The sequence below is a fragment of the Apostichopus japonicus genome, chromosome 10 (genome assembly GCF_037975245.1).
Source record: "Apostichopus japonicus isolate 1M-3 chromosome 10, ASM3797524v1, whole genome shotgun sequence".
NCBI classification, from domain to species: Eukaryota; Metazoa; Echinodermata; class Holothuroidea; order Aspidochirotida; family Stichopodidae; genus Apostichopus; species Apostichopus japonicus.
In genome coordinates this window covers 3809959-3831951 of record NC_092570.1, presented here as the reverse complement: position 1 = coordinate 3831951, position 21993 = coordinate 3809959, and the positions used below count along the sequence as shown (strand labels likewise).

The 21993-nt window shown below is 34.7% G+C and overlaps 1 protein-coding gene across 1 annotated transcript in view; it reads right to left on the bottom strand.

The window, feature by feature from the left end:
* Window positions 1–8560, bottom strand: part of LOC139975397 (guanylate cyclase soluble subunit beta-2-like) — an 88751-nt gene extending 80191 nt beyond the window's left edge. Inside the window, exon 1 of the mRNA XM_071983364.1 lies at window positions 8451–8560. The gene's annotated coding sequence lies outside the window, so the exon portion shown is untranslated. The remainder of the gene's footprint in view (window positions 1–8450) is intronic.
* Window positions 8561–21993: the final 13433 nt, after the last annotated feature.

Genomic DNA, 21993 nt, shown 5'->3' with positions numbered 1-21993 from the left:
TATAATAAGCTGAGTTTTTTTTTATTCTCTCTTTATAATGTACAAAACATTCCCCAATTGAGGAAAGTTCTATTCTTAAAACCTCTTTGAATAATATATTGTGATGAAATTCTGAAGAGTAAAATGGAAATATTTTCTAATGCATCACACATTTCAAGGACAAATTGGAGAACAATCAGAAACGAACTAAACTTCTTACATTATCAATTGTAAAATGGTCTCTCCCGTTTTTACAATAATTAAACTTAAGAACTCATTATAAGCCTTTGCATTAAAATATTCCTAGTTCCCATATTTCGAAATTTGTGGTACATTATGGTTGCTTCCTTATATAGAATGAAACCGAATTTGTCGTAGTATTACAAAACCACAACGAGCAGATTTTGTATAAGTTCGGTTATTTGTGAACGGGTAATAGTATTTCCCCGTTATGTGCAGGTTTTCTTATTGACTAACTTTGTTACTGTTATAGGTAAATATGTTCCGTTACAGTTAATCCTAAACTGTGAGGATGAATTCACCGCAAATAAATCCTGTAAAGATATCTTGTGACATCGAAAGATAACATACCAGCAGTTTATATTTGTAGATAACTGATTTAATTTTTCTTCATAATTGTTTGATTTTACGTATATTTAGAGATCACTCCAAACTAAAACCTATCATGTCATTTTCCGACATAAATATAAAACATTCTTCTTTTTTTTTTACTATACACAGTTTAGGCTCGTGATGATCCGTGATATTTTATCTATATGATATTGATAGTAAATATTGCTAGCTTTGAACATATATATCATACATCAACTATATATATAGACTGCCTGATTTGCATTTCCTTACATAGATCATTTTTTTTTACGATATAAATTTTACAATATCACGCTGCAATTTCTATTTATTGACAGATGACTAAATCTTCGGTATATTGAAATGATTTAGTGGATTGCTCGTGTTCATTAAATGACAATAACATCCATCCAGTGGGCGACTGACCACTTTCTGTTATATCCTGGTGTTTATACCTACATCACTAAACACTTGCTCGTCCAATCAAACCGATGACCGATTGCAATGGTATAGGCTTTGGTGTACTGAATGACACCAACGACCTCTGTAAGAAGGTGTAATATAACAGATAGCCCCAAACACGGAGGATAAATAAAAACGTCTTCTAATGGACAAGGCGCTCGACCTTCCTAAATGTCAGGACATAAAATAGACGTTAGCCTGTAATTAACATAAAGTGGTCTTTGATTAAACATTTACAACCGATTGAGTGAGGTTTTTTTTCCCACTTCATTCTACTGAATCGTGTTTATAGTAATTAAAACTGCTTTTAGTATAAGACCTAATGAAAAATCTGAGATTGTATCAAATCGTGGTTGTGCTTAAGGTTTCGTATGACAAAGTGCTTGGTTTTCTATTTGCACTATTTGCAGTGTCTATACAACAGTATGTATGGAACCGCTCAGCTTGGTTAAAGGTATGCTGTATTGGGCCAAAGGATGCTAGATCTCCAAATATGGTCACCTTTGATCAAAAATTCGTAAACTGTTTTTATTACAAACTGCGAGGAAATTTTCCTCACTGGGAAATTCAGTCATATTTTGTTCTCCTTAAAAGTGTCTGAGAACAATTTGGAGATTAAAGACATCCAGGAAAGTACTCTTTGAAAACTTCTAGCAATTATAGGGTGCTATAATTTGGGGCCTATACTGACTATACCTTTAAAGAAGACCCCAACCCCAACAATATTCAGAATTGCTCTAAGTGGGTGACATATAAAAGGTAAATGTCATGGACAGCTTTCCCGAACATCTAAGAAAATTTTGTTATTCCATTTGGAAGTCTAATGCTTCTTCACACACTTCAAGGACGTTATAAGACTTGGAGAAAAGTATAAATATTCAATTCAGTTCAACTGAATTATTTATCAAATCAGAGGTATAGTACAAATAACATGGTGAGAAAAGAGAATTTATTAACATGTACTAAAATAACTGAGTATGAATGAGAATACAGAAAAATAACTTTGTCACTGAAATGAAGGAATAACAGAGAGGAAGTTTCGGAGAAACTTTTTCAAATTCTGGTCTCTTAAAGATGGTTACTAGATAAAAAATGGGGGGGTAGTAGGAGCGGGGGGGGGCGGGAGGGAGGGGATTTAGTACCAAAAGTAGAAGGTAATCAAGGCAATGGCAAAACTTAACGAAGAATCACAAATATATAGAGAAGTGATTTGTAGAAAAAATCTAAAGTATTTATTGAATTTATCGTAGGATAATTTTGAATTACATTCGGTAAAGAGTTCCGCGGATCAGCACCAGAAAAGAAGATGATATTTTACTCCATTCGGTTCTAGGTTTAACATATTTAATGCAGGTAAAGCTCCTTGTTGGTAATGAACATAATCTAAATTACAAACAAAAGATTGATCAATAAAGTCAGGAAATAAATTGTCTTCAAGGCGATACATGAACAATTTTATAGCATATGTAATTTATAAGTAGAAAACATGTGTTAAGCTTTCGGAACAAAGGGAGGGTATATGATCAATAGAATCTGCAATCGAGATAATACGTTCATCACGTTCTTGATGAATATGCAAAGTATGGAGGGCAATGGTATAACCTACCCCCCCCCCCCCCCAACCCTCATCCCCATACAATGTTACAATAAGAAATAAGTAATAAAATCAATGCATTGTACAACATATTGTGGACACTATAGGTTGAAGTAAATGAACTAAGTATTTTGATAATGCAAACATACATTGATACTTCATAACAAACTTAACCAAAAGTTATTAATTTTATATCATTAAGCCACAGGCGCTGCATTGTCTTAATTTTTTCAATATTTATTAAAATCATGTTTCTTTCATTCGAAGGATGGATGTATATATATATATATATTCAAGGAGGCCTGATAGTCGGATATTTACATAAAGCGACTGGGATGCTAACTCTAAAGACATTGGCAATTTCCATCGACATTGCGCAATAACAATTCAACTCAGTCGGATTGTTGTTGCCACCATAGAACTATACACTGTGCCGTAACTGTGTGTAAGTCAATTAACATCAAACAAAGTAAATGCCTGGTTATATGCAAAATCGAATTAGCTAATAAGTCAACCAGTCCTCTACCAACGCTTTCGATTATTCAGCATTTTGTAATAGTCCACAATGATCGTGAAATTCATAACATGTGTGAGGAAGTTATATACAACACAATAACTATCGTGTATCAAGATTATCAACATCCCAACTAAGTTATCGTGACCACAACGAGAATCGGTCCACCATAGGGCTTATATAGGGCTATATATATATATATATATATATATCCTGTGAATGAATAACATATAGATAAGGGTCACTGCGCTGATGTTCTGGAGACTCCCCCAATACCGACAATACGACAACGAGTGCACTTTTCGAAAGTAAAGAATTGATAATATTTCATATCGACAAAATAATTACATAACATTTGACTTACTGAAGTACTATATTGTCATCAAAGGGCACACGTTACTTTTTATGTAGATAATAACCATGGTATGTTCACGAACAATCTGTCTATAAATATGACTTGATAAGTCATTGAAAGCGTTTTTTCCCCCTTTGAGTGATACTTATAATAAAGCTACTGTACTATTTGAAGCATCGATTTGGGAATCGTATTTCAAAAACTTCAACTTCATGAGTGCATTATGACTGTGTTACTAATAGTACGTTGAATAAATATAGAAATATAACTGAACGCAGGTTCTTTGCTTTCATTATTAGCGTTTTTATTGGAAGTTTCTGATAGAAGAATATTATTAAATATATTATTAATCGTTTTTTGAGGGACCGTACCGTGCGGTATAATTGAAATACTTAGGCCTATTACATATTTACAAAATAAAACAACTTTTCATGCACGAGAAATTTCTTGCTAAACTTTTCGCGACCTTTTAACTTAAAAGCCTTCGAAGGACCGACATTCTCTTTCATTTCATTGATCTCGTTCAAATCCAGGGAACTTAATTTCCTAGAAAGCTTTAGGTGAGAACGAGCAACATATCTATAAGAAATAATAACATTTTACAATCAGCAGTAGACGGCGCTATGAGCAATGGCGATTAACTTTTCTATAAGTCTTCATCTATTATGCATCATTTATTTACGCTAAGTGTTCTCATTCGACTGATCCAGTTTATTATGAAATATTGTTTTAAATATCTATAGGCAATAGTGAGGTTCGACAACCTGTTAAAAAAAATGAGTATAATATTATGTGATGACTATAGGATAATGATGACTCAACAACTATGGTACGAATAGTATTGCACCACTTTTCAATGGGTTTCGCCAAGTACCAACCTGTAGGCACAAAACCTTGGAACGCCGAAAGGGTACACAATTATACGATGATATGTAAAAAAATATGTCTCTTTATTTAATATATATATATATATATATATAATCACTATGACGACATGTTTGAGAATACGAACATATCTGACAAAGGGAAACCTGTGAGGGGAACTTCATACTTTGGGATGAAGCGGTTCCTCTTTTTCAGTTTCAAGATACACGCACCTTTTTTGATTGACTTCAAGATTATGTTATAGTTCAACAGAGATGTCAAAACTTTCCTGAAACTCTATCCCCGAAGTAGACAAAATTCGAGGGACTTGATTTTTGCATTTGGCTTGGATTATATCAAGTAGAACTACAAGAGCTTGTTGTGTTATTAGTACACTTCAAATTTAAGTCATTTTAGGTCTGAAGAGACTAAATTGGGGGTCATTTATAACCTCCTTACGTCAAAAGTCTATCTTGAAAGAATCTTACCTAGCACATGGGAGAGGCTCGTATTGACAAATCAAAAGTACATTTAACTTGTGCAGAGAGCAATAGTCATTTAAATAAAAAAACATGTTAAGCCGTTAAATGTTCAGCTGTAGCGAATACATGCGTTTTTGTGTAGGTTATTGTTAGAATTATTGGGAGTTGTACTAATATATTAGTACACCACGTGACACCAAGCAGACTCAATTTAATAACTGTGTATGAGAGGCTTCAGACAATTATACTAGTTCAATATTGTCAGTTAATACCGAACATCCGACACATATACGATGTCCCATGATCATATAACGTTGAAAGAGAAAAAAAACGTGAACAGGTTAAGTCAACCTCTCGCCATAGCTCTCACGGAATTGTCTCCATACTGAATGCATGAAAAATCCACAAACACTATCCTATACGTCGTTTTGCTAATTCAAAATATGTAATATGAACATAGAAAATTAGAATGAGGTAAACAATTGGGACAAACATAACGCTTTTGAATGGGGGGGGGGGGGGGGATTGACGCACATAAAAATAAAATAATTTCAAAATTTTCGAGGACATTTGCATGAATTGATCAAACAAGATATGACTTCCACTATAACCAATTATATGTACTTGACTAATAAAAACATATCTTTCCATATCCGTCCATATATACAAAGCATAATAAACTGTTTTTAAGATGCAAGTCCTGATACAGTTTCTCCCCTTCATTTCTATCGTGGTCATGGAATTCAGTGAACCTTTCGTAAAATTAGGGTAATGCTGACATCCTAGTATTGGATTATTAAGGGTTCATGCATCCCCCGAAGCTATTACGAGTTTACCTAGTTAATGGTAAATTAGTCAACAACTCGAGAAGACAGACTATTGTTTGCTTTGACATATAATGTTATTTGTTAAAGGCTGTCTGTCTGTCTAATATGTCAGCATTAAGGGCATTGGCCCGAAGCTGTATTTGTTTTAATCCATAAAAAGCCCATTTACTGTGTCATGAAGATTACAGTTAAGTTATTACTTAGCAGTTAAGACCTAAACGATAAATCGTAAATTGGCTATCGATATATAACGGTTGACCACTGCATACATTCCTCGTCAAGCGTCCCGAAATGCATTGAGTGTTCGATCGGTAAGAGCATAAACCACACATTGCTGTGCGAGATATATACCCTTTTTTAAAGAAAAGTAACCCAGGAAAGAATCTGGGCACGAAAAAACCAAACAACCGAACGACTGATCCACTCTCAACACAGTCCCCTTGTATCGAGACTGTGACTGTGTGGTCATCGGCAGGTGTGAATCCCGATTCCCCTGATAGGGGAACATAATACCACCTGTGACAGATGATGTAGGAATTAACTTTTAGAGAAAAATATTACACGTTGCTAGTTGAAACCCCCATTTTCAATGACTTGCCTCTAACTTGATATATAATCGATTGAACGTAACCTATTTTTAATGATAAACCCTCCATTACTCCAGTAAGTGGTCTTTGATATGTGATATGTGTCTGTGATATGTGATATGTGTCTGTGATATGTGATATGTGTCTGTGATATGTGTCTGTGATATGTGATATGTGTCTGTGATATGTGATATGTGTCTGTGATATGTGATATATGTGTCTGTGATATGTGACATGTGACATGTGATATGCGTCTGTGATATGTCTCTGTGATATGTGATGTGTGTCTGTGATATGTGTCTGTGATATTTGAGATGTGATATGTCTCTGTGATATGTGATATGTGTCTGTGATATGTGAGATGTGATATGTGTCTGTGAGATGTGATATGTGTCTGCGATATGTGATATGTGTCTGTGATATGTGATATGTGTCTGTGATATGTGAGATGTGATATATGAGATGTGATATGTGTCTGTGATATGTGATATGTGTCTGTGATATGTGACATGTGAAATGTGATATGCGTCTGTGATATGTCTCTGTGATATGTGATGTGTGTCTGTGATATGTGTCTGTGATATTTGAGATGTGATATGTGTCTGTGATATGTGAGATGTGATATGTGTCTGTGATATGTGTCTGTGATATGTGATATGTGTCTGTGATATGTGTCTGTGATATGTGAGATGTGATATGTGTCTGTGATATGTGACATGTGATATGCGTCTGTGATATGTCTCTGTGATATGTGATGTGTGTCTGTGATATGTGTCTGTGATATTTGAGATGTGATATGTGTCTGTGATATGTGATATGTGTCTGTGATATGTGAGATGTGATATGTGTCTGTGATATGTGTCTGTGATATGTGTCTGTGATATGTGTCTGTGATATGTGATATGTGACATGTGATATGCGTCTGTGATATGTGATCATGTCAGATGTTCTTTAAAATCTTTATCGTTCAGTTAAAATCTTTCAGCTAATTTGTCCTTAACATGTGTTACCCTTTGAATGGTACCTGTAATACCAAGAGATGCTCTAAAGTTCTCTGTTGTTAGATTTTCATCAAACTGCGACATTTTGTAGTTGTACTTTGTCCTCTGTGAAAGCGCATAGTTGGCCCGAAAAGATGAAGTCCTTCCCTTCTCATATATTAAACAAGATCACCAGACATGCCATTCCGCTGATCAACGTGTAATGACGTGAATATCGATAACATGTGCCTAAACTGGGAAAGCGGAGTGATTTCGGGGATGGGAGTAGGGGGGGGGGGTGTATTTCGATAGTAAGTAGGACTCGATGTAAAATATTCCCATAGTAGCCTTTTTTGTAAAATCGTTGTCGAATCAATAATTTCGTGAATTCTAATCGTTACATTGCCGCAACCTGCACTGATCTGTAATACACGCTGGGTTTATAATCAGCTGTCCTAACCGCAATACGTAATTTCACCCATAAACTCGATTCCATATAATCTTAGCTCTTTTTTTCTTTTTTTCACGAAGAAAACTTTGCTCTGAAAGTTTATTTAGAGTAATCATGAACAGGGAACCTGAACATAACCCATCGGTTCTCTCATGTGAAATAGTAAAACCTTGACAGCAATGTTTGTATATTGACAACCCTAACACAAAGCATATATCTTATACAAGAGTGATATTTTCGCTTTATTTGGAGCTATATTTTTCTTAGGAATTCGCTCTACTTTTAATGCAATGGCAATCACTCACTCCTCAAAGTAAGATTTGTAATGTTGGCATACAAGACATATAAGATTGATGATAATGTTTTTTTTTTCATTCTTATACCAATTGTGTTATACTTAAGTATAAAACATTACGATTTTTCCGATCTATTACCTGCTATTACATGGTCTAATGTATTAAATAACAGATTCCAGTTAATTAATCGCAAATTTCAATTTGAAATCTAAAAAAAAAACGTTCTTTTTAATCACCATTTATCTAGACTAATAAGTTGTTCTTTGAATCAAGAAAAACACTGATAAATAAGTCAATCGAACCAAACAAAAAGTGATTCATAGGCCTATAGTTTTATTCAAGCTGTGAATGTCAAACAACTCTTCTTTGTTTTTCGATCTCAATGTGGATCGTTTTACGTGCCCTGAATTAACCTGTATTCTCCTCCAAAACAGGAAAAACAAAGACAATTTGATTTTCAAAACTTACCAGTAGGCCAACGTCTCCCTGAAATTCATTTAACAGTCTGAGAAAAATGCTAGTCACGATCACCTCGACTCCAAAGATTGATGAAGCCGCTTTTAGCGGTTACGCGGGATTTGCAGTTACACTCGAGTAAAGTCGTTTTTTTTTTGGCTTTTGTTCATCCTATTAGCTAAAAATAGATCAAGACTGTTCTTATCAAAAAAGCGGCCGCTTCATTAAGGGGTGCTGAGCATGTGTGTACTCGTTGGATATTAAGCAAACAATCGAGCTTAGCAACAATCCTCGGATGAATTTATTTCTCTCATTACACAAGTGAAAAAGACACGATTCTTAAAGCCTTTTCGTTTTGTTATCCGAAAACTTAAAATGTGTTGTCATGGTTATTGTATACATAAATCAAATGAGGATGTGATATTATTTTGTATTTTTTCAAACTTTAAGGTATTCTAAAATCACAAAGAACAAAAGTCAATGTTCAAGTGCAAGGAACTAATGTTAGCCAACATGTTTTTAATAACTTCCTGTTTGGATGTTAACTAATAGCAAGCTAGCTGTGACTCGGTCCGTAATAAGCCGAGGCAATGTTCGTAAAATGCTTAAAAAGGATTCAATTCGCAAAGATTTTACTTAACTCTACTGGGCTCCTTTATTAAAGTATATAATGTATATTGAGGGGTCTGATATTGCCACTCCACTGTCGTTATGTATGAAGGCTTATTAAAACTATGTTATAAATAATCTCTATAAACTTACTTCTCTATCTAACTTTTGTAAAATTTTCTTTCAAATAAATATGTTATATTAATCAAAGTACTACGTCGCAACTGCTCTTTGAGGCAGTTCTGCGTAGACTCAGTCTTTGGCAAATGCTTGAAAGTATTTGTTAAATGCATCAATTGACTATATTCAAATCTCATTTCATAAAGCATTCATACAAACAGGTGAAACTTTTGAAAGTTTTTCAATATACCGTTTTAATTACGTTCGAATACTAACAGGGAAACTTGTCTGGGCAGTAAAAATCAAGAGATTTGGAACCATTAAACGGTACAAACTAGTTTAAATAAACACGTATTAATTACAAAACGTAGAGTAATATAATGGTATGGCCGATACCATTTCATAAGGGGGTTGGTCCTTTGTACAGATACTCAACCTATCATTGTATAGTATACTCTTCATGTCCCACAACCGCGCATCAGTAATTACTGATTTGTGTTCGTAACAAGGTTATATGTGTTACAGTTGGTACCAGTAGTTACTGGACTAGCTTTGAGTATCGGCTGGTAGCCACGTGTACAACTAGCAGATTTTTCATAATATAATTATAACGCGAGTTTTAATAAAAGTTTTGCACTTTCCAAACGTTATATATTGATATATGTATATCACAATACAAGCAAAATATGGCACTAACTGCAATACTTGACGAGCTCTGGAGATTCTAAAACCAAAATTCAAGTGTGACTTCTCAGTTTTCAGAATTAAGAGGAGGAAAGCATTTAAATCCATTTTTATGATTTATATCAAAGAAGAAACATGTTTCGCCAAAAATATGAAACTTGTTCTAATTTACGACTTCATTTGGTAGAAATTGACATTCAAGCCGTAGAATTACATTTTTCAGCAATCTTTTCTGGCATTTTATGTATGTAGTCATTGCTAAAGATGATTTATGTCATAAAAGAATCATATACAAACATATCTTCATATCGTAAACAATACTGCATTTATGTCAAACATTATGGATATTAGTACTAATTACTTTTCTTTTTAAGAATTTGACACTATTATAAAAGATATTCTATGACCATTTATTTATCTTTATTGTATATCAACAAAGGTAAATCAATGTGAGACTGACAACAACAACAAATTAGCCGGGAAGACACGAACGTTACCATTGTTTCAATTAAGGAAAAGTTTTTAATCGTAAATGCAATTTGATGATGGCCCTTGATGTAAACACTAATTTTCTTCATTACATATTAGCTTTAACTAATACAAAGATATAAGTTTAATGTAACTTTGGCTAAACGAAGAATGATTAAGGCAGTTATGGCTCCCGCCACTGGGACTATAATACTCACCATGCACACAACTCCCAACCACTAACCCCATCCCACCCCAACCCCCAGTGATGTCAGAGTATACTCTCATCCAATACGTTGTACTTGTTTATATTAATGTTTCATGTAACAATGTCAATGTCACATCACATTCAACTAATGATTTGGATGTTCAGCTATATTGGAGGAGTATGTTCAGATGGTTTCTCTTAATTTTCGAGTTCAATAGACAGTTGTCTTGGAGGCGGCAACATTTTACTAGACAAATAGCCTGAATTAAGCACTCGCGTATTTTCACATTTAGGATGAATTGCAAAGGATGTACATGAATGAAATATATATCACTTATGTAATCGAATTAAGTGCATAAGTCTTCCTATTTTTGGTCTTTTTCTGAGTAAATAAATCAAAATCTGGGTCAAAAATCTGGGTCAGCGTTCGTCAGCTGGACCTATATCAACATTTCAGTTTGAAATAAGAACTACCTAAGGTATAGATAAACCAATCACTGTTATACTGACAATTATAAAGGTTTTCCATATTAGAGACTGCCCTTTTCCAGAAAAACCTTAATTTTGTTAATATTTGTTAATGGAAGTCATGTACACTCGTGAAGCTATTAATGCATGTAAAACTCTTTCATTGAATTAATTTCAAGCATGATTTACTTGTAAGTAACAAAGGGTACTTTATTTCTTATTTTGATAATGTATCATGAAGCAATAACCCTAGAATACCGGGACACCATTCTTTTATATAATATTTCAATATCTAATGCGAATGTTTGTCTTTCAATGTACTTAAACTTATAGGTACGTGTTTCATTTTCTATTATTTTCACATTTGCTATGAACATTACTGCAATCCCACTTAAGTACGTTTCGTCCGTGACAAAAAGTTTAGCATAATAATCATTGTTTGCATGATATTATACATTATATATATATATATATATATATATATATATATATATATATATATATATATATATACGTTTGGTTGGTTGGTTGGTTGGCGTCTATATTGGCGCAGAGTACTCTACGTCCGGTGGACAGACCGAAGTATATAGATGAGAATTTGTGGAGACTATTGAAACACTAGTAGTTGTTACTCAGAGTTACGCGCGTTGAGCGATCATCAGACAACTCTGACAAAACGTCAACAACGTTACACACAGAATAATTCTTCTTTATTACATTATTTTCTTTAATATCCCTTCATAGAGATTGTTACATTCTAAACTGCTTCTGTAGCTTTTTAATTTACAACGAACATATCAATAACACTCATTTTAGTGAAGAACTATACATTCTCTCCCTAATTAAATTTGCTATATCACAAAATGAACAGAGGACGCGGCCACGATGGCACGCTAATATTATATGTTTCAAAATTATGACATAATGTTCCCTATAATGTTATGATATTTGATGCACAAGAAGGTAACCGAAACAGGGGTGTCAAATAATTGAATTAAACATCATATCGAGTAAAACCTGAATATACGTGAACGAATAATTTCAGGTATAAATTTCTTACAGCATCTGGGGAAAAAATATATTTATATTTGCTTTAATTTCTTATTCAATGAATGCGAATGTTACCGTAGTCTTGCAAACGCATACATTAATCGAATCAGAGTTTTTAACGCATCGTGTCTTCAAAACGTGATCAAGTTTCGCCGATCGTAAGAGAGTAATGTCTTTTCCAGTGACTCGGTTATGAAAATAAATTTATTTTCTCTTATTTTATGAAATATTTAAATGGAATGTCTATGAAATAAGGACCACCGAAGAATTTTTAGTGAAAACTTCGAGAAACAGTATAATTTCAAGTAGTGTATGGCATAATTTTCTAATCATCTTCACAAATGCAGTCTAAGAGGACATAAATTAAAAGGTCATACCACAAAAAAAATACTTCAAGGCTAGAGAGCAATCCTTTGACTTTGTAAACCTAAAAATAAGACTAACTATGCGTAACTTATTGCATTTTCAAGCAGATCCATGTAGCCTAACCTTCGCATAAAATTGTAGGTTACCCAGGGGCGGCAGAGCCGCCCCTGGGGGGGGGAATCAATATATATATATATATATATATATATATATATATATATATATATATATATATATACAAATACATAATACATACACACACACAGGAAACATTCCCTGTGAGAGTATGTGGCACTATATTTTTACTATTGTATATCGCTAGCTGCACATACGAGAAGGCCAAATTAATATTCGTCACACCACATTTTGAGATTCATCGCTGGCTCTTGGGTATTCACATGTTGGTAACGGACATGCAGCTAATTTTGATTGCCACTGAGGGAAACAAAAATACAATTTTTTCCGCAACTACAAAAAACAAGTCTCCTGAAAATGTAGTGTTATTGAAGACTGCACTGGAAAAATCTTTGATCAACTCTTAATTGTGCGGAAAAGCTGTGTCAAAGGTTCCTCTACATTATTCGAGAATCAATGTTTGCTTCCTTGGATTTGCATTAATGGACATTTTAGTATTTACACGCACGTACGTCAATTAACTAATAGGATCTGTACCCTCTTGGGACCATTATAAGTGCCTCGTTTTCTGTTTTTACTATCTATTTGTCGTTATTGATGAAACATACAACAGAAACATGAAATACAGGATAATCTGAACCAAGGCTAACGCTAAAATATTCGATTCTTTCTGAAATTTGAAAGGCTCACAGGGTAAAGGATGTGTCCACAATATCTTATTATTTACATTCCGGATGTAAAGTTTTAGCTTACAATTCTCTTTCTTTTTTCTTCCTTTTTGTGTGTGTGAATGTTCGTCCTATATCCATCTATGGAAGTAGATACATTATTTGGACATGAAATAATTTGTTTCCAAGTTATAAGTTATTTCTCCAAAGAAGATATGACATTTTAGCAAATGGCAACATATATCAACTTAATGATATGTTGGATACTTTTGAATAAGTTTGGCAGTTTTCACTCGGTAGTCACCGTTCATTTCATTGGTTAAATTTTGCATGATTATGTCAAACAAACCAACAGAAGTCCGCAGAGTATACTAAGATATCCTGTTAGGGCAGCTTTCGAATTGTTGATCCTATCCAGTAATGCCGTATAGTTTGTTAGCTAAAGCAGTGAACTAAACTTTCCAATAATAAAATAAGAAGAAAAACGTAGAAGTTGTCCAGTATATTATTTACATACGATTAGTCAATTAACCATATGCAATTTGGCGTTTTGACATTAATTATTTGCACTTTAAACTTTCAAGGAATGACATCATGTGTACAAGTTTGTTGAGGATTTCCGCCACATTTGCCGGTTAGGTATGTATGTTAATCACCAAAATGCTGTTTTTGTGGTTATTTAACATATGAACTCTGACCTCAGTGTCTATGACGTCATATGACAGGAGACACTGAAATTTTTATGTTCGATATTTGAAAAGTTCCATCATTCGGTTCAAGGACTTCTAACAACATCAAACCAGGTGTTTTCTTTCTTACACTAAATATGGCAATGCCCCCCAGACGCGTAGCCAAGGGGGGGGGGGCGAAGGGGGCAGCCCCCCCACCCTTGAGCATATTTTTTTGTATGTTTTCATGATATCGCTAGTAATTTCAAAAGAGAAAATGCTAAGATGCAACTTACAAGCAAGGCCTGCGGGAAGTGCCATTTCCAACGATCTGGGAGGTATTTTCAGCCAAAATGTTCTTGTACGCTTCGCGCCAAATCATGGCGGCGCTACGCTTAGATAGTTTGCAATGCCGTATCTACGGGTCTGATAGTTTGCTTACAGTTTCGCCCCTTCCTTACCAAATTTCTCGCTACGCGCCTGCCCCCCCCCCCCCGTTTTCCAGCACTAACAGGAAGAAATAACGTGTAAATATTCTCTATATATGTGTACGTAAGTCATGCATGTCAGCGTGTTGACGAAGGACAGAAGGAAGATATCAGCGATCCGTATTCGACACCTTGGCGATGTCATCGGCAATACCGACTGTGAATTCTAAGATATATCATTTGTTCATGAATATTCAACAGACTCTCAAGGATGAACATCTTTCTCTTGTTTCACGTGCATATCCTTTTCCCAATTTTTTTCTTTCCTGGGGGACTTTCATACATACAAATGAAAACATACCCAGGTATTAAAATTATTTCCAGGAATTGAAAAGGGACAAGTTTTAGAATGAAAGTAAAGACGGGAAGATATATTAAAGAAAATTGAATACCAAAAAAAAGAGTGATCACGGTGAAAATGATTTTTTCCCTTCACATAAACATATATAGGAAGCAAAACTATGTACCTTTTTACGGTTTTTGTAAGATGCATGTCAACGCGGGCGTAACAACGTATACTTCTGAGGGGGGGGGGGGGGGGGGGGTAGTTACACATAATATTGAAAAACAAAACTAGTCTACGGTACATAGATATAAACCATGTATTAACTGTACAAAGTTATTCAACATTATTTCAAAACCTGTAAGATATAGGACCATTTTGCCCCTCTCTTGCCCCACCCCGCAAGTACAAAAATGGTGGTTAAGTCCCTGCTTGTTAATACAGGGATATTGATCAGGTGCCGATGCTGTATATGTTACAGCCTCAATCAATTGTCTCATGCTTTTAACACGTACGAGTTTTGGTTTTACATTAAACATTTTTCCATATTTTTTACATGTTCTGACACCGGATGAGAAAAAAAACAGAACCTGGGGCAAATATTGCAAATGTTCGAGATGGATAAAATTCCCCGCAAGATGTAAGATTATAATAATTATGTAAATAGTTATATAATAATATCTGTCACGAGGACAGAAGACTATTCGGGTTGCCAAACGTTACCTAAAGGACATAGCATACCGATTTAAGTATAGTATGTCCTATTGTGAGTCGGAAAGGGTTGGTTTTCCTCCCTCCCCTCCCTCCCCTCCCTCCCCTCCCTCCCTCCCCCATCCCCTCCGTCCACGTCATGTCCAACCCATTATCGATACTGTGTTTGTCTATGCAATTTGTTGTTAAATTTAAGCCATGAAAAACAATTCTTAACTGTAACACTAAATCTACTATTATTATTATTTCAACTTTTGTAACTATTTAAGAGTTCCGAGTAACAGCAAGGGTTACTTTGATATAATTTTTTTTTAAATGCAATGAACATGAACACGGAGCATAATATTTTGTAATGTTTTAATTACAAGATCGGCGTTATGTTACAGTATAGGATTAACAAAAGTATAAGTTTTCAACAACAAAAAAGACAGTTTAACGATGGTTTCCCACCCAACCATATCGCTGATATCGAACAGAAATGATTTCATGAAATGAAATTGATTCCTACCAGGGGTCGAATGAATTGAGGGAGAAAAACCGAGATAAAATGAGGAACACTCCACAATTCATATGATTCTGTATCAACAGTTATACCAGAAGGCAGTTGAAACAGGTGGTCTCTGATCCAAAAGAACCAAATATGAGAACATCCTTCAAATGATTTTTTTTTAATTATATATTTTTTGTCATCTTTAATGAGGGTAGTCCTGTTCAGTGCAGAAGCACTGCTTTCCAGAGGAGCCCTCAAATGATGAAGATGAAAGTCTAATTAACGTGATATTTTAATTGTCATCCATGCGTGACATTATTAATGTTGCATTGTATATGACATTCGTCCAATCGCCATCTTTCAGCCCCCTCAAAAAAAATCATTTGCTCCATTTCGGTTTCATGTGAAATTCGTGGAGTCGCTTCCCACATAGCGATTTAGAATTGTCGAAACGAAACGCACAACACTTTCTTTAGCTTTGGTGTATCAACATGAGATAAATGCTTTGTCACAAGATCTCAGGCAAAAGCCAAACATCTATTCTGGTGGTCTTGACGCACAGAACGGTCTTTCAACAGTTGATTTGATTATATATGTATAGATTATATTTCTACTACTCTATATATTATTTATGTTTGTTTGAGATCAATGTGCTGGATAAAGTATAAGCCTAATGTCTTTGAAGTCTAGACCAATTGTGGGCATATTTTAGCAATTTCTTTGTCATATCCTATAACACTTTTATCTCTAGAGACAATTTGATAGGTGTCATTACCAATTGGAATTTAACTTACCCTTTTTTTATTTGTGTCCATGTGTCCCCTCTTCTATCTCATTAAAGATTCACACAGATATTCCCATGTGTATTAAATGAGGTTATAGCAGAAAACCTAGACAACAGGTAATTCCTTTTATAATTGGTATCAGCAGATCCTGTAAGAAGATAACACGTTTTAAAAGATATAACTGTATTTGGAGCAGCAGACATGGGTGATATTTACATAATAAGTAAGCTAAAAGATTCCTTATGTGATGTCCAGGAAACTATGGAATTACACCAAGCGATGCACGATTTTGAAATAAGTATACCCACGGGGGCATTGTTTTAAGGTCACGTGCAGGGACACAGTAACAAAGGTACCTTGAGCAGAGTGATGAAATTATGACACATTTAGGAGGTGAAGAGGGACGACAAGAGGGGGGGGGGGATGGGGGGCAGAGCGCTAGCAGGGCGTCTATGGAGGAAGGGAACGTGTTTATGTGTAATGAGTATCATGTGTCGATACGGATTGTTTCAGAACACTGCAGTCCATAACGGTTTTCTTGAGGTCCAAGTATAATCGTCCGATAGCCATGCAATCTTTGAATTATACATCCATAACGTTTACCTTTCTAATTAAGAAATTAACAGTACCATTTACAACTTTCTTTATTCTATGACAGTTCCTAGAGTTTGTTTAACAGTGATCATTCCTGTCGCTGATTGGCTATCAGTAATAGAAAACTTTGTCAAATGCTCAGATCAAAATACTCAGGGCAGGAAATGGAATATTTAAGATTCTGGAAATACATTTATAACTGTGTTACGACCGCTAATCAATATAAGTGAAGAGGAAAGGGCTTGCGCTTAATGCTAATCCTCATAGTCTTTTATATAGAAAGGCGATTCAAGCTAGATCGTATCGGATTAATTTATTTACAAGGAGTTTTAACTATCATTTCTTCTTGCTCTTATGGAAACAGATTGCTGACTGGTAATCTGAAAGATTTTCTGAATTTAAAGGGAGCATTAGAACAGGCCCTCAAGTATTAAATCCACTTTAAAATGTCAAGTACAGTTGCGACATAAGTATATCATGCTTTTAGTTAAGTATATTAGTATGCATTTATTCTTCATTTGCATAAGTATCATTCTTTGTTTTAAGTAACTTATTAAACAATGTTTGTCTTTATGGCGAGATTACCCTAGAATGTGACGGATATAGTTCCGTCATTTTAATTAGTTTTGTTTTGATTTTAAAATATCTAAGAACTGACCAAAAGCTGTTAAAAGATGTGACTTAAATCTCTTTAAAAGCTTGACCAAAGAGTTTTTAACACCTTTTTTGATGATCCATCAACTGGATTAAGGAAGCTCTAACTGCTTAGGCTTTTACGCGTTATTGGTATTCAGAAAGCTATATTAAAATTCCATCAAAGATGAGGGAAGGAAAACAACATTAGACAATAAGAAATTGTCTTGGTATAAAAAAAAGGTAAAGTTTTGGTATGGTGACTTGTTACAAAGTTTAGTTGTGACTTTTGACCAAGAGGGAAATAAATAAATTTCGGAAGCCTTACAATATCAGTAGAATGTCTAGTTTTTTTTATTATTTCGGCTCCACGGTACATTTACAGAAATTTCTTTGGTGTATTTGCTTGGTTCGATATACCAAGCCAAAGCAAATCAAATGTGCAATTATTGTATAAAGTACTCTTTTTCAGACATATACATGTTTCTAGGTATGAAGCTCGTTAGATATTAATTTCGATTCAGGAAAAATTGTATTACATTTTTCTTACTAACCAAATAATACTAAATTCGGTTACCAAATGTAGATATCTTTACCTGTAGTAGACTGTTTCCGGTGTGTTGATCTTTATTAATTTAATATATATATATATATATATATATATATATATATATATATATATATCACACCACTTACTATCACATTCGTTTATTATTTACGGCTCGGCTTGCCTATTGAAAGTGGTAGTTCTGTGTAAATTGTCAGATTCAAGAGCACAAGAGGTGCTCTCTGTACAATCATAACAGTCTTGAGCTAATACGCCCTCATTTAAAGTTATACAAAGACAGTTTATACGCATTCACACACCAGTAGAATCTCTGTGGTTGTATGTATATAAATGTTTCATATGCACGAGGAACTGTCAGTATTCATGTCACGTTGGTAAAGTACTTCATTATATATACGACCTACGTGTGAACTATTCAGAGGAAAAGGTCGTTAAGAACACAGTTCATCAGTAGCATCAGAGATGTTAGGCAGAAAAGAAAAGTACTGCGCTATCATTATTGAAACAGTATAATACAGTGCAGTACAGTATAATACAGTACAGTATAGTACAGTATATATATATATATATATATATATATATATATATATATATATATATATATATATATATATATATATGCGTTTGTTTTTCTATCTGACCGAGGACATGAACAAAAGAATTCCAGGTCCTCGGTTGTGATTTCTAAAGAATCACCACGTCCTCGGAAGAATTCTATTGTATGGGATATTGTTAAGGTTAGGGTACGTGGATTTGAACAATGGAAAATACGATGCGGTCCTCGGTTGGAATGTAATACAAACATGTGTGTGTGTGTGTCTCAACTAACGACTTACAAAATCAATAGAATTTTAAAGTCACTTTACGAACCCTTGACAACATCCTTGCCTGTGTGGGTTTGTGTGTGTGTACGTGTGTGTCTGTATGGATGATGATGCTTATGTATGGTAAGACATAGAAGCACACAAAAAATCCACATTTCGCAGTTTCCCGGGTAGCTGATAAGGACCCTTGCATTGAAGGACAAGTAAATTTGAGTGTCGATACTTTTGTCAATTACAATATACTTGATTCCAATAAATGCAAATCTCTCCTTGTTAGAGATTCTAAAATTAACTCAGTAAATGTCAACATGTACTTTAAGGTAGATCAAGTATCTTCATTGAATATTTTTGAACAGATTTAATCAAGAAAGAAGAATGTGTAACTGACGATCGGTGACATTATGTGTGACTAATATAATGATAACGTAAAATTGTATATTTACAACGGAGAAGTACATGATACGTACACACTAAGGGCGTCATGAAATCTAACACATTTATCTCACTTTCTCTTTGAAATTCAACGAGTTAAAATATGTTATTGAATATAATGATTAACTAGCATTATTGTTGAATAACTAGCTTTATAAGACTGAGAGTGTTGTGTTCTAGTGATTAAACCAGTGGACTTGTGATCTGAGGTTTGCATGTTCCATTCCTGGCCAGGTCGTAACATTACGTTCTTGGGTAAGACACTTTATCTCCATTGAGTCTCTTCACCCTGAAGGTGTATAGACTGGGAACCTGTGAGATAAAATGTCATTCGGGCGCTGTCTAGCTGCTGCTATGTGGAGGGACTGTCTCTATGTTTGACAGGTTATCGTTGACCAAGGTAATATTGTGATGTGTCTTGAGGCACCGTTATATCCGTGGATATCATATCTGCGCTTTATAAATCCTCAATATTATAATAATGATGATTTATGACAATTCTATCGATGTGTTTCTTTTTGCTGAAAGTTAAACCATTCACATTTAATTCGCATTCACTCAAGGATAGACTTAAAATATGTCCTTGAATTCATCTGACGGATAAAAACTAACATTGAGGTTATCTGTAACAACTTACAATCTTCACTCCAAACGGTCACTGACTGCAATGAAAAGTCCTTATCTCTTTCTTATTCTAAGATTAGCACATTTCACATGATGATATCGCTGTTATAGAGAAAATATATCCTTGAATTGCAGTTGACGGATATCTATTATCACTGCAGATGTGAGAGGCCTTTCTTCATTTCAAACAGTCAGTGTCCACAATTTTGACCATTCCTTCGAAAGCGGTGTTTTCTTTTCTTAATTGCTAAGATCGAAATCATGCATATGTAAATATCCCTATCCCTTACTGGTTGTAATATCATTGATTTCATATTTTGGTGGATTTCTAGTATTATTTTAGCTTTGAGAGAATACTTACATGCTACATTCAAATTAACCGGTGTCTACATCGAAAACATTTTTGAGTGTCTGCTTTTTCTAAGATTGGAAATACGATATTATCTCTCTCCGCCTCTGTCTCTCTGCCTGTCTCTCTTTCTCTCCCCCCCCCCCCCCTCCACGTCCTCTCTCATAATATATATATATATATATATATATAAATATATATATATAAATATATATATATATATAAATATATATATATATATATGTATATATATATATATATATATATATATATATATATATGTTGATACTAGATGAGACTAGTGGAACACTAGTAGTTGTAACTCGGAGTTTCACGCTTTATTGCGATCTTCAGACAACTGGTAGCTTCAAGTTATGCTCCATGAATATATAGGATCCTCGTCGGGATTACCGGGGATTATGCGGTTGTTGGTGTATTGTTCTGCCGGTGTATTCTCTTTTGCGTCCGTTCTGTTGGTGGGTTTGTAAGGCTTTCTTGACACCAATTTTCACCAGAGCGGTGAGGTGGCAGAACGGGAGAGTACACGTCTGCAGTACCTGAGGTCCCTGGTTCAAACCTCGGTGTCGACACTGACACCAATTTTCACCCCGCTCCTTTCTCGTGGTAGGAAAGTGGCTACACGTGGTAAGCGGTACTCACGTCCTTCGGAGGGGACGTTAAATTGCGGTCCCGGGAGCAGGACTACACACCCCTGCCTCGTTACTTCAGGGCACTATTCGAAAAGAGAAGGCGAGTTTCGCCGGTGTCCTTCCACGCACAAAAACTTGGAACCTCAATAATTTCCGACTAAGGATTTCCTTAGTCTGCTGAAGCACCTTCGGGTGGAAGCGTAATACGAGGTGTATCATATCATATCATATCTTGAAGCTACCAGTTGTCTGAAGATCGCAATAAAGCGTGAAACTCCGAGTTACAACTACTAGTGTTCCACTAGTCTCATCTAGTATCAACATATATTCCGCTCTGTCCAATGGACATAGAGCACTCTGCGCCAAGATAGACGCCAACCTACTCTATATTTATATATATATATATATATATATATATATATATATATATATATATATATATATATATATATATATATTAATCATTGAGACATATGACGGGATATATATTACTACTTTAGCTGTGACAGAATAGGGACATTCTTCATTCAAAACGGTTCCTGCCAAAATTAAAACTCTTTATGACTGAAACATTAACTCTCCGATAGGAAAAATATATCATGGAACCCTTCATACGGATAGCGATTATACTGACTGTATTATCAAAATTTAAATGTCTCAAAGCGTAAAGGTGAATTTGA